The following is a 13749-nucleotide window of genomic DNA, read 5'->3' as shown; positions in this document are numbered from 1 at the left end:
AGAAAGGCCAAAACCTAGGAAGAAACCTAGAGAGGAACCAGGCTATGAGGGGTGGCCAGTCCTCTTCTGGCTGTGCCGGGTAGAGATTATAACAGAACATGGCCAAGATGTTCAAAATGTTCATAAATGACAAGCATGGTCAAATAATAATCAGGAATAAATGTCAGTTGGCTTTTCATAGCCGATCATTAAGAGTTGAAAGCAGCAGGTCTGGGACAGGTAGGGGTTCCATAACCGCAGGCAGAACAGTTGAAACTGGAACAGCAGCAAGGCCAGGTGGACTGGGGACAGCAAGGAGTCATCATGCCCGGTAGTCCTGACGTATGGTCCTAGGGCTCAGGTTCTCCGAGAGAGAGAAAGAGAGAAGGAGAGAATTAGAGAGACCATACTTAAATTCACACAGGACACTGGATAAGACAGGAGAGGTACTCCAGATATAACCAACTGACCCTAGCCCCCCGACACATAAACTACTGCAGCATAAATACTGGAGGCTGAGACAGGAGGGGTCAGGAGACACTGTGGCCCCATCCGATGATACCCCCGGACAGGGCCAAACAGGAAGGATATAACCCCACCCACAGCCCCCGCACCACTAGAGGGATATCTTCAACCACCAACTTACAATCCTGAGACAAGGCCGAGTATAGCCCACAAAGATCTCCACCACAGCACAAACCAAGGGGGGGGCGCCAACCCAGACAGGAAGATCACGTCAGTAACTCAACCCACTCAAGTGACGCTCCCCTCCTAGGGACGGCATGAAAGAGCACCAGTAAGCCAGTGACTCAGCCCCTGTAATAGGGTTAGAGGCAGAGAATACCAGTGGAGAGAGGGGAACCGGCCAGGCAGAGACAGCAAGGGCGGTTCGTTGCTCCAGAGCCTTTCCGTTCACCTTCACACTCCTGGGCCAGACTACACTCAATCATATGACCTACTGAAGAGATAAGTCTTCAGTAAAGACTTAAAGGTTGAGACCGAGTCTGCGTCTCTCACATGGGTAGGCAGACCATTCCATAAAAATGGAGATCTATAGGAGAAAGCCCTGCCTCCAGCTGTTTGCTTAGAAGTTCTAGGGACAATTAGGAGGCCTGCGTCTTGTGACCGTAGCGTACGTGTAGGTATGTACGGCAGGACCAACTCGGAAAGATAGGTAGGAGCAAGCCCATGTAACGCTTTATAGGTTAACAGTAAAACCTTGAAATCAGCCCTTGCCTTAACAGGAAGCCAGTGTAGGGAAGCTAGCACTGGAGTAATATGATCAAATTTCTTGGTTCTAGTCAGGATTCTAGCAGCCGTATTTAGCACTAACTGAAGTTTATTTAGTGCTTTATCCGGGTAGCTGGAAAGTAGAGCATTGCAGTAGTCTAACCTAGAAGTAACAAATGCATGGATTAATTTTTCTGCATCATTTTTGGACAGAACATTTCTGATTTTTGCAATGTTACGTAGATGGAAAAAAAGCTGTCCTTGAAACAGTCTTGATATGTTCATCAAAAGAGAGATCAGGGTCAAGAGTAACGCCGAGGTCCTTCACAGTTTTATTTGAGACAGATTTAACAGAAGATCTCTTTGTTTCTTGGGACCTAGAACAAGCATCTCTGTTTTGTCCGAGAAAAGTAGAACGTTTTCAGCCATCCGCTTCCTTATGTCTGAAACGCAGGCTTCTAGCGAGGGCAATTTTGGGGCTTCACCATGTTTCATTGAAATGTACAGCTGTGTGTCATCTGCATAGCAGTGAAAGTTAACATTATGTTTTCGAATAACATCCCCAATAGGTAAAATATATAGTGAAAACAATAGTGGTCCTAAAACGGAACCTTGAGGAACACCGAAATGTACAGTTGATTTGTCAGAGGACAAACCATTCACAGAGACAAACTGATATCTTTCCGACAGATAAGATCTAAACCAGGCCAGAACTTGTCCGTGTAGACCAATTTGGGTTTCCAGTCTCTCCAAAAGAATGTGGTGATCGATGGTGTCAAAGGCAGCACTAAGGTCTAGTAGCACGAGGACAGATGCAGAGCCTCGGTCTGACGCCATTAAAAGGTCATTTACCACCTTCACAAGTGCAGTCTCAGTGCTATGATGGGGTCTAAAACCAGACTGAAGCATTTCGTATACATTGTTTGTCTTCAGGAAGATAGTGAGTTGCTGCGCAACAGCTTTTTCTAAAATTTTTGAGAGGAATGGAAGATTCGATATAGGCCGATAGTTTTTTATATTTTCCGGGTCAAGGTTTGGCTTTTTCAAGAGAGGCTTTATTACTGCCACTTTTAGTGAGTTTGGTACACATCCGGTGGATAGAGGGCCAAGCACATGAAGCAGCTCTTTCAGTAGTTTAGTTGGAATAGGATCCAGTATGCAGCTTGAATGTTTAGAGGCCGTGCTTATTTTCATCATTGTGTCAAGAGATATAGTACTAAAACACTTAAGTGTCTCTCCCGATCCCAGGCCCTGGCAGAGCTGTGCAGATCCAGGACAGCTAAGCCCTGGAGGAATACGCAGATTTAAAGAGGAGTCCGTAATTTGCTTTCTAATGATCATGATCTTTTCCTCAAAGAAGTTCATGAATTTATTACTGCTGAAGTGAAAGCCATCCTCTCTTGGGGAATGCTGCCTTTTAGTTAGCTTTGCAACAGCATTCAATCCATTATTATCCCAATCGTACTAGTGTCATTGTAGGAGTGGGGCACGTTGTTAGCAGAGAGCACCATCTGGGGTTAAGGTTAAACTAGGCTACACTTGGGAGAAAGTTTTGATTTCATTCCAGTTATGAGTTGTCAATTAATTGTCTTTTGTTTGGAGCGCTCCTGCCATTCTTGAGTAAGGACACGCACCTGATTACAGATAGAAGTAGTCCTAGGTGACCTGGCCTGCGCGCAAGTGTAGTCCTATAAAATGTGTCCCTTTTGGGGATCTGATAGTATGTCTGATTGTCTTAACTCACCACCACCGTGGAGCTTCTCAAAGTCTGTTTTTCTTTACCTCAAACAGCAAGTAAACAAAGTCTGTTTTTACATCCATTGAGAATGACAATAATTCCTCAAAGTAGCCTATTAGAGAAATATTTTCAGTTCTCTCCCTTTTGAAACTTCATAAAATATGCCTACTTGATGACTTCTTATCCCTTAAGCAAATAGTCTACAGCTGTGTCTGTCCAGAGCTCACTGATACAGGAAACACTGAGGGGACAGAATATTTTATACAATGTTGCCAGTTGGTTAGCACCAGTTTGGGGTGGACCAGGTTAATATTTTATACAATGTTGCAAGTTGGTTAGCATCAGTTTGGGGCTGGACCAGGTTAATATTTTATACAATGTTGCCAGTTGGTTAGCACCAGTTTGGGCTGGACCAGGTTAATATTTTATACAATGTTGCCAGTTGGTTAGCACCAGTTTGGGGCTGGACCAGGTTAATATTTTATACAATGTTGCAGACTGGCCATGCGTAGCCAATGTGATTTATAGGATATTTATTTTTATCAGGATATTTTCTACCTGCAGGCTGCACTGTTGTTGTTTGTTGGCTTTATGTAGACTATTTTTTACATGTTGACAATGTCAATAGAAGTTACATTTTAGATTTGTATCATTTTCCTTTAGATATAATTTTAATTAACCACACAACATTGATTTTGAGATATGAAGACATTTAAAGTAAATGAAACTGTTCCACGAAAATGGTCTAAGAGTTCAATCTTGGTTTCATCAGACCAGCGAATCTTATTTTTCATGGTCTGAGAGTCCTTCAGGTGCCCTTTGGCAAACTCCAGCGGGCTGTCATGTGCCTTTTACTGACGAGTGGCTTCCGTCTGTCTACCATAAAGGCCTGATTGGTGGAGTGCTGCAGAGATGGTTGTCCTTTTGGAAGGTTTCCCCTAGCCGTTAGCCTCATGGATGAATAGTGCTAGGCTGTTAGCCTCATGGATGAATACTGCTAGGCTGTTAGCCTCATGGATGAATAGTGCCAGGCTGTTAGCCTCATGGATGAATAGTGCCAGGCTGTTAGCCTCATGGGTGAATAGTGCTAGGCTGTTAGCCTCATGGATGAATAGTGCTAGGCTGTTAGCCTCATGGATGAATAGTGCTAGGCTGTTAGCCTCATGGGTGAATAGTGCTAGGCTGTTAGCCTCATGGGTGAATAGTGCTAGGCTGTTAGCCTCATGGGTGAATAGTGCTAGGCTGTTAGCCTCATGGGTGAATAGTGCCAGGCTGTTAGCCTCATGGGTGAATAGTGCTAGGCTGTTAGCCTCATGGGTGAATAGTGCTAGGCTGTTAGCCTCATGGATGAAGAGTGCTAGGCTGTTAGCCTCATGGATGAATAGTGCTAGGCTGTTAGCCTCATGGATGAAGAGTGCTAGGCTGTTAGCCTCATGGATGAATAGTGCTAGGCTGTTAGCCTCATGGGTGAATAGTGCTAGGCTGTTAGCCTCATGGATGAATAGTGCTAGGCTGTTAGCCTCATGAGTGAATAGTGCCAGGCTGTTAGCCTCATGGATGAATAGTGCCAGGCTGTTAGCCTCATGGGTGAATACTGCTAGGCTGTTAGCCTCATGGGTGAATAGTGCTAGGCTGTTAGCCTCATGGATGAATAGTGCTAGGCTGTTAGCCTCATGGATGAATAGTGCTAGGCTGTTAGCCTCATGGATGAATAGTGCTAGGCTGTTAGCCTCATGGATGAATAGTGCTAGGCTGTTAGCCTCATGGATGAATAGTGCTAGGCTGTTAGCCTCATGGGTGAATAGTGCTAGGCTGTTAGCCTCATGGGTGAATAGTGCTAGGCTGTTAGCCTCATGGATGAATAGTGCTAGGCTGTTAGCCTCATGGATGAATAGTGCTAGGCTGTTAGCCTCATGGATGAATAGTGCTAGGCTGTTAGCCTCATGGGTGAATAGTGCTAGGCTGTTAGCCTCATGGATGAATAGTGCTAGGCTGTTAGCCTCATGGATGAATAGTGCTAGGCTGTTAGCCTCATGGATGAATAGTGCTAGGCTGTTAGCCTCATGGATGAATAGTGCTAGGCTGTTAGCCTCATGGATGAATAGTGCTAGGCTGTTAGCCTCATGGATGAATAGTGCTAGGCTGTTAGCCTCATGGATGAATAGTGCTAGGCTGTTAGCCTCATGGGTGAATAGTGCTAGGCTGTTAGCCTCATGGATGAATAGTGCTAGGCTGTTAGCCTCATGGATGAATACTGCTAGGCTGTTAGCCTCATGGATGAATAGTGCCAGGCTGTTAGCCTCATGGGTGAATAGTGCTAGGCTGTTAGCCTCATGGATGAATAGTGCTAGGCTGTTAGCCTCATGGATGAATAGTGCCAGGCTGTTAGCCTCATGGGTGAATAGTGCTAGGCTGTTAGCCTCATGGGTGAATAGTGCTAGGCTGTTAGCCTCATGGGTGAATAGTGCTAGGCTGTTAGCCTCATGGGTGAATAGTGCTAGGCTGTTAGCCTCATGGGTGAATAGTGCTAGGCTGTTAGTCTCATGGGTGAGTAGAGGTAGCTGTTAGCCTCATGGGTGAGTAGCGTTAGCTGTTAGCCTCATGGGTGAGTAGAGGTAACTGTTAGCCTCATGGATGAAGAGTAGAGGTAACTGTTAGCCTCATGGATGAAGAGTGCTAGGCTGTTAGCCTCATGGATGAATAGTGCTAGGCTGTTAGCCTCATGGATGAATACTGCTAGGCTGTTAGCCTCATGGATGAATAGTGCTAGGCTGTTAGCCTCATGGATGTATAGTGCTAGGCTGTTAGCCTCATGGATGAATAGTGCTAGGCTGTTAGCCTCATGGATGAATAGTGCCAGGCTGTTAGCCTCATGGATGAATAGTGCTAGGCTGTTAGCCTCATGGGTGAATAGTGCTAGGCTGTTAGCCTCATGGGTGAATAGTGCTAGGCTGTTAGCCTCATGGGTGAATAGTGCTAGGCTGTTAGCCTCATGGGTGAATAGTGCTAGGCTGTTAGCCTCATGGGTGAATAGTGCTAGGCTGTTAGCCTCATGGGTGAATAGTGCTAGGCTGTTAGCCTCATGGATGAATAGTGCTAGGCTGTTAGCCTCATGGGTGAATAGTGCCAGGCTGTTAGCCTCATGGGTGAATAGTGCTAGGCTGTTAGCCTCATGGATGAATAGTGCTAGGCTGTTAGCCTCATGGGTGAATAGTGCTAGGCTGTTAGCCTCATGGGTGAATAGTGCTAGGCTGTTAGCCTCATGGGTGAATAGTGCTAGGCTGTTAGCCTCATGGATGAATAGTGCTAGGCTGTTAGCCTCATGGATGAATAGTGCTAGGCTGTTAGCCTCATGGGTGAATAGTGCTAGGCTGTTAGCCTCATGGGTGAATAGTGCTAGGCTGTTAGCCTCATGGATGAATACTGCTAGGCTGTTAGCCTCATGGATGAATAGTGCCAGGCTGTTAGCCTCATGGATGAATAGTGCCAGGCTGTTAGCCTCATGGGTGAATAGTGCTAGGCTGTTAGCCTCATGGATGAATAGTGCCAGGCTGTTAGCCTCATGAGTGAATAGTGCTAGGCTGTTAGCCTCATGGGTGAATAGTGCTAGGCTGTTAGCCTCATGGATGTATAGTGCTAGGCTGTTAGCCTCATGGATGAATAGTGCCAGGCTGTTAGCCTCATGAGTGAATAGTGCCAGGCTGTTAGCCTCATGGGTGAATAGTGCTAGGCTGTTAGCCTCATGGGTGAATAGTGCTAGGCTGTTAGCCTCATGGGTGAATAGTGCTAGGCTGTTAGCCTCATGGGTGAATAGTGCTAGGCTGTTAGCCTCATGGGTGAATAGTGCTAGGCTGTTAGCCTCATGGGTGAATAGTGCTAGGCTGTTAGCCTCATGGGTGAATAGTGCTAGGCTGTTAGCCTCATGGATGAATAGTGCTAGGCTGTTAGCCTCATGGATGAATAGTGCTAGGCTGTTAGCCTCATGGGTGAATAGTGCTAGGCTGTTAGCCTCATGGGTGAATAGTGCTAGGCTGTTAGCCTCATGGATGAATACTGCTAGGCTGTTAGCCTCATGGATGAATAGTGCCAGGCTGTTAGCCTCATGGATGAATAGTGCCAGGCTGTTAGCCTCATGGGTGAATAGTGCTAGGCTGTTAGCCTCATGGATGAATAGTGCCAGGCTGTTAGCCTCATGAGTGAATAGTGCTAGGCTGTTAGCCTCATGGGTGAATAGTGCTAGGCTGTTAGCCTCATGGATGTATAGTGCTAGGCTGTTAGCCTCATGGATGAATAGTGCCAGGCTGTTAGCCTCATGAGTGAATAGTGCCAGGCTGTTAGCCTCATGGGTGAATAGTGCTAGGCTGTTAGCCTCATGGGTGAATAGTGCTAGGCTGTTAGCCTCATGGGTGAATAGTGCTAGGCTGTTAGCTGGCCGTTAGCCTCATGGGCGCTGAAGTCGTTAGCCTCAAGCGCCTGTACTGGGCGCTGAAGTCGCAAATCATTGATGCTGCTATAGGAGCAGTTATATCAGAACTGGAGGGCAGAACTTATCAATTTTACCTGCAGACTTTCTTGTTCAATAGTAGTTAGTTGAATGACTGTTCAGAAATTAAACTGTTTCCTTCTTCTGTATCTTACTTGTCCAAATGCAACTGATTAAAACTCATAACTGTTGATCAAAACTGTCGGTAGTGTTTAACTGTTAATTAACATGATGATTTTATTTTAATGATGAATTAATCAAGAAGCATACATCTAAGTTTGATGTTTACTTTGTTACTGTCAACAACAGAACAATGATACATGGAACATATTAAAGCTGTACTGATAAATACAAATCCAGATCATTAAGAAATATTTAGTGACGACATGAATTGATTTCGCCTCCTGCTGCTCCTCCCAATCACTGTCTTCCTCAGACATTAGTTGATTTCGCCTCCTGCTGCTCCTCCCAATCACTGTCTTCCTCAGACATTAGTTGATTTCGCCTCCTGCTGCTCCTCCCAATCACTGTCTTCCTCAGTTTGGGGACACTTAGAAATGTCCTTGTTTTTGAAAGAAAAGCAAAAAAAATATTGTCCATTTAAAACAACATCAAATTGATCAGAAATACAGTGTAGACATTGTTCATGTTGTAAATGACTATTGTAGCTGGAAACGGCAGATTTTTTTATGGAATATCTACATAGGCGTACAGAGGCCCATTATCAGCAACCATCACTCCTGTGTTCCATTGGCATGTTGTGTTAGCTAATCCAAGTTTATAATTTTAAAAAGCTAATTGATCATTAGAAAACCCTTTTGCAATTATGTTAGCACAGCTGAAAACTGTTGTTCTGATTAAAGAAGCAATATAACTGGTCTTCTTTAGACTAGTTGAGTATCTGGAACATCAGAATTTGTGGGTTCGATTACAGGCTCAAAATGGCCAGAAACAAAGACCTTTCTTCTGAAACTCGTCAGTCTATTCTTGTTCTGAGAAATGAAGGCTATTCCATGCGAGAAATTGCCAAGAAACTGAAGATCTCAGAATAGAAAGAGGAGTGGGAGGCCCCGGTGCACAACTGAGCAAGAGGACACGTACATTAGTGCTTAGTTTGAGAAACAGACGCCTCACAAGTCCTCAACTGGCAGCTTCATTAAATAGTACCCGCAACATACCAGTCTCAATGTCAACAGTTTATTATATTTAACCAGGTAGGCCAGTTGAGAACACGTTCTCATTTACAACTGCGACCTGGCCAAGGATGGCACTGTGATAGACTACATCTAATTTGCTGAGTAGAGTGCTGGAGGCTATTTTGTAAATGACATCGCTGAAGTCAAGGATCGTTTAGTCGTGAACTAAACCACCCCCACAGATTATCAGAGGACGCTGATTGGTGCAGCCATACGGTGGACGGAAGGGAGGGTCTAAAGCGGTTCTGGTCGTGGCCAGACTATCCGTGTAGCGAAACAGAATGTGAGCTCCCAAGACCAGGATGGTTCGTACGAGGCTAAAAGAAAATTCCGCCTGTGGGCCACAAGTTGGAGAACCCGGCCTTAGAGCCTACGTGGTATTACTTGTTGTAATTCCGCCTGTGGGCCACAAGTTGGAGAACCCGGCCTTAGAGCCTACGTGGTATTACTTGTTGTAATTCCGCCTGTGGGCCACAAGTTGGAGAACCCGGCCTTAGAGCCTACGTGGTATTACTTGTTGTAATTCCGCCTGTGGGCCACAAGTTGGAGAACCCGGCCTTAGAGCCTACGTGGTATTACTTGTTGTAATTCCGCCTGTGGGCCACAAGTTGGAGAACCCGGCCTTAGAGCCTACGTGGTATTACTTGTTGTAATTCCGCCTGTGGGCCACAAGTTGGAGAACCCGGCCTTAGAGCCTACGTGGTATTACTTGTTGTAATTCCGCCTGTGGGCCACAAGTTGGAGAACCCGGCCTTAGAGCCTACGTGGTATTACTTGTTGTAATTCCGCCTGTGGGCCACAAGTTGGAGAACCCGGCCTTAGAGCCTACGTGGTATTACTTGTTGTAATTCCGCCTGTGGGCCACAAGTTGGAGAACCCGGCCTTAGAGCCTACGTGGTATTACTTGTTGTAATTCCGCCTGTGGGCCACAAGTTGGAGAACCCGGCCTTAGAGCCTACGTGGTATTACTTGTTGTAATTCCGCCTGTGGGCCACAAGTTGGAGAACCCGGCCTTAGAGCCTACGTGGTATTACTTGTTGTAATTCCGCCTGTGGGCCACAAGTTGGAGAACCCGGCCTTAGAGCCTACGTGGTATTACTTGTTGTAATTCCGCCTGTGGGCCACAAGTTGGAGAACCCGGCCTTAGAGCCTACGTGGTATTACTTGTTGTAATTCCGCCTGTGGGCCACAAGTTGGAGAACCCGGCCTTAGAGCCTACGTGGTATTACTTGTTGTAATTCCGCCTGTGGGCCACAAGTTGGAGAACCCGGCCTTAGAGCCTACGTGGTATTACTTGTTGTAATTCCGCCTGTGGGCCACAAGTTGGAGAACCCGGCCTTAGAGCCTACGTGGTATTACTTGTTGTAATTCCGCCTGTGGGCCACAAGTTGGAGAACCCGGCCTTAGAGCCTACGTGGTATTACTTGTTGTAATTCCGCCTGTGGGCCACAAGTTGGAGAACCCGGCCTTAGAGCCTACGTGTTATTACTTGTTGTCCTGTTTTCCATTCATGACGTCACCGAGATCAGTGGTTCCCAAACTGGGTCCTGCAGGGGTCGCGGACAGATTTATTTTATTTTATAAATATTGCTACAAACAACACATTTGGCCAATGGGTCTATGGAAGAAGTTTTAGAGGGTGCAATACTATGTCATATTATTCATCTATACCCTTAGATGCGCAACAGGGCAAACAGTACTCCATCAATGTGTGTATATATACCTGGTGACTGAGTCAGCGTGCATGCGCTCGGCCCGCCACAAGGAGTCGCTAGAGCGCGATGGGACAGGGACATCCCGGCCAGCCAAACCCTCCCCTTACCCGGACGACGCTTGGCCAATTGTGCGACGCCTCATGGGTCTCCTGGTCGCGGCCGGCTGCAACACAGCCGGGGATCGAACCCGGGTCTATAGTGACGTTTCTTAGACTGCTGTAGCACTCAGGTGGCCACTGTAATTTTAAGTTTAAACTGCAAAATTGTCTCTGACCCATGAGGAAAATGTGTAGAATTTCAGGAAATGAGCTTTAAAACGGCAAGAGTTTCTCTCGTATGTGAAGAGGCTTTAAATAGTTCTTTCCCAGGGACCGAGAATTGATTAGTCCGGCCATGCACTGCAGCAGTCATAGTAAAACTCCTTGCATGCTATTTCTATCGCACTCTAAAGTTGGAGTTGAGTTCTGATTTTGAGTGGGAGGAAGTTGCTATCACAAAAGGGATGTGACGCAGTCATGGAATTCTGGATGGTGGGATATTGGTCAGCCAAAGGACCCTCCCAACATCAAACATTTTTAATTTGGGACACAACGCACATTTTCTCTTCTCCTCCTGACTGCATGTGCTGCTGCTGCAGGGAGGGTGGTGTTGCCTACGCAACCAAAAACATGTTTGTTTAAGAAAGGAGGAACAAAGTTTAGTCACATTGTAAAGAGTGTTACCGCGGAAACAGAGGTCGTCCCGTCTTCAGTCAGCTGTTCGTTCTACAAAAACAAACAAAACATTTTATTTTCATGACGGTCTTAATCCATAATCGTTGTTTACACGATTATACGGTTATTGTGCCAGGCCTAGTCCCTCCAGCGCTTAGGTTGACCATTTGTTAGGTTTGTTAAAACAGCCCTACGTGTAGTTGTATGGTTCAGCGTTTCAGCCTGTGTTCCTCCTCCCCTGTCGGCAGGAATATGACAATGGTGGATTTAGTAGCTACTGGAAAAATGCCCTCTGAGACTGATGTCCATGTGGCCAGGAGCTTTCTCAACAAGATATTACGAAGTTCCATGAGGTATGCTTCCATTAGCTAGTTAGCCAATAGTATCCATCCCCCTTCCTCCTCCGCCTGCTGTCATCCACCCAGACCTCTACCCATAATGCCGTTCTTCTGCTGTGTGGTAATATCATCATTCCAACCATCAGTGTTTCTTCCTAGTTCAACATCTCCCATGATTAGTCACCATTGTGTTTCATGATAAGTGACCATTTTCTTTCCTTCATCAAGTAGAGTCATGGATAATGCTTTTATCATGAGATTTATAGACTATAGGTAAGATTAATGTCAAGACCTTGACCTGTCATTCATGTTGAGGAGTTTCCATGGTTATCATAAACATTATCAGCCCATCTACACTGCCCTCATGTCTTGTGTTGTCAATACTCCTGTTGTGTTGTCAATACTGCCTGTTGTGTTGTCAATACTCCTGTTGTGTTGTCAATACTGCCTGTTGTGTTGTCAATACTCCTGTTGTGTTGTCAATACTGCCTGTTGTGTTGTCAATACTCCTGTTGTGTTGTCAATACTGCCTGTTGTGTTGTCAATACTCCTGTTGTGTTGTCAATACTGCCTGTTGTGTTGTCAATACTGCCTGTTGTGTTGTCAATACTCCTGTTGTGTTGTCAATACTCCTGTTGTGTTGTCAATACTGCCTGTTGTGTTGTCAATACTCCTGTTGTGTTGTCAATACTCCTGTTGTGTTGTCAATACTGCCTGTTGTGTTGTCAATACTCCTGTTGTGTTGTCAATACTCCTGTTGTGTTGTCAATACTCCTGTTGTGTTGTCAATACTGCCTGTTGTGTTGTCAATACTCCTGTTGTGTTGTCAATACTCCTGTTGTGTTGTCAATACTGCCTGTTGTGTTGTCAATACTCCTGTTGTGTTGTCAATACTCCTGTTGTGTTGTCAATACTCCTGTTGTGTTGTCAATACTCCTGTTGTGTTGTCAATACTGCCTGTTGTCAATACTCCTGTTGTGTTGTCAATACTGCCTGTTGTGTTGTCAATACTGCCTGTTGTGTTGTCAATACTGCCTGTTGTGTTGTCAATACTCCTGTTGTGTTGTCAATACTCCTGTTGTGTTGTCAATACTGCCTGTTGTGTTGTCAATACTGCCTGTTGTGTTGTCAATACTGCCTGTTGTGTTGTCAATACTGCCTGTTGTGTTGTCAATACTGCCTGTTGTGTTGTCAATACTCCTGTTGCCAATACTGCCTGTTGTGTTGTCAATACTCCTGTTGTGTTGTCAATACTGCCTGTTGTGTTGTTGTCAATACTGCCTGTTGTGTTGTCAATACTGCCTGTTGTGTTGTCAATACTGCCTGTTGTGTTGTCAATACTGCCTGTTGTGTTGTCAATACTGCCTGTTGTGTTGTCAATACTGCCTGTTGTGTTGTCAATACTGCCTGTTGTGTTGTCAATACTCCTGTTGTGTTGTCAATACTGCCTGTTGTGTTGTCAATACTGCCTGTTGTGTTGTCAATACTCCTGTTGTGTTGTCAATACTCCTGTTGTGTTGTCAATACTGCCTGTTGTGTTGCCAATACTGCCTGTTGTGTTGCCAATACTGCCTGTTGTGTTGCCAATACTGCCTGTTGTGTTGCCAATACTGCCTGTTGTGTTGTCAATACTCCTGTTGTGTTGTCAATACTCCTGTTGTGTTGTCAATACTGCCTGTTGTGTTGTCAATACTGCCTGTTGTGTTGTCAATACTGCCTGTTGTGTTGTCAATACTGCCTGTTGTGTTGTCAATACTGCCTGTTGTGTTGTCAATACTGCCTGTTGTGTTGTCAATACTGCCTGTTGTGTTGTCAATACTGCCTGTTGTGTTGTCAATACTGCCTGTTGTGTCGTCAATACTGCCTGTTGTGTCGTCAATACTCCTGTTGTGTTGTCAATACTGCCTGTTGTGTTGTCAATACTGCCTGTTGTGTTGTCAATACTGCCTGTTGTGTTGTCAATACTGCCTGTTGTGTGGCCGTCAATACTCCTGTTGTGTGGCCGTCAATACTCCTGTTGTGTGGCCGTCAATACTCCTGTTGTGTGGCCGTCAATACTGCCTGTTGTGTTGCCGTCAATACTCCTGTTGTGTTGCCGTCAATACTCCTGTTGTGTTGTCAATACTGCCTGTTGTGTTGTCAATACTGCCTGTTGTGTTGTCAATACTGCCTGTTGTGTTGTCAATACTGCCTGTTGTGTTGTCAATACTCCTGTTGTGTTGTCAATACTGCCTGTTGTGTTGTCAATACTGCCTGTTGTGTTGTCAATACTGCCTGTTGTGTTGTCAATACTCCTGTTGTGTTGTCAATACTGCCTGTTGTGTTGTCAATACTGCCTGTTGTGTTGTCAATACTGC

The 13749-nt window shown here is 45.4% G+C and overlaps 1 protein-coding gene and 1 long non-coding RNA gene across 2 annotated transcripts in view; one reads left to right on the top strand and one right to left on the bottom strand.

Moving 5' to 3' along the window:
- The window catches only part of LOC120054383 (protein Shroom2-like), a 157242-nt gene that overhangs the window by 37385 nt on the left and 106108 nt on the right, over positions 1-13749 (top strand). The gene's annotated exons all lie outside the window — the stretch shown is intronic.
- On the bottom strand, positions 7779-11480 carry LOC120055121. Its single transcript, XR_005477665.1, has 3 exons — positions 11249-11480; positions 11064-11105; positions 7779-7992 (listed from the first exon to the last, which is right to left on the bottom strand). It is a non-coding gene; the product is annotated as an uncharacterized LOC120055121 (long non-coding RNA).

This window comes from Salvelinus namaycush, chromosome 10, assembly GCF_016432855.1.
Source record: "Salvelinus namaycush isolate Seneca chromosome 10, SaNama_1.0, whole genome shotgun sequence".
NCBI classification, from domain to species: domain Eukaryota; kingdom Metazoa; phylum Chordata; class Actinopteri; order Salmoniformes; family Salmonidae; genus Salvelinus; species Salvelinus namaycush.
This window is presented reverse-complemented; position numbering and strand designations above follow the sequence as displayed.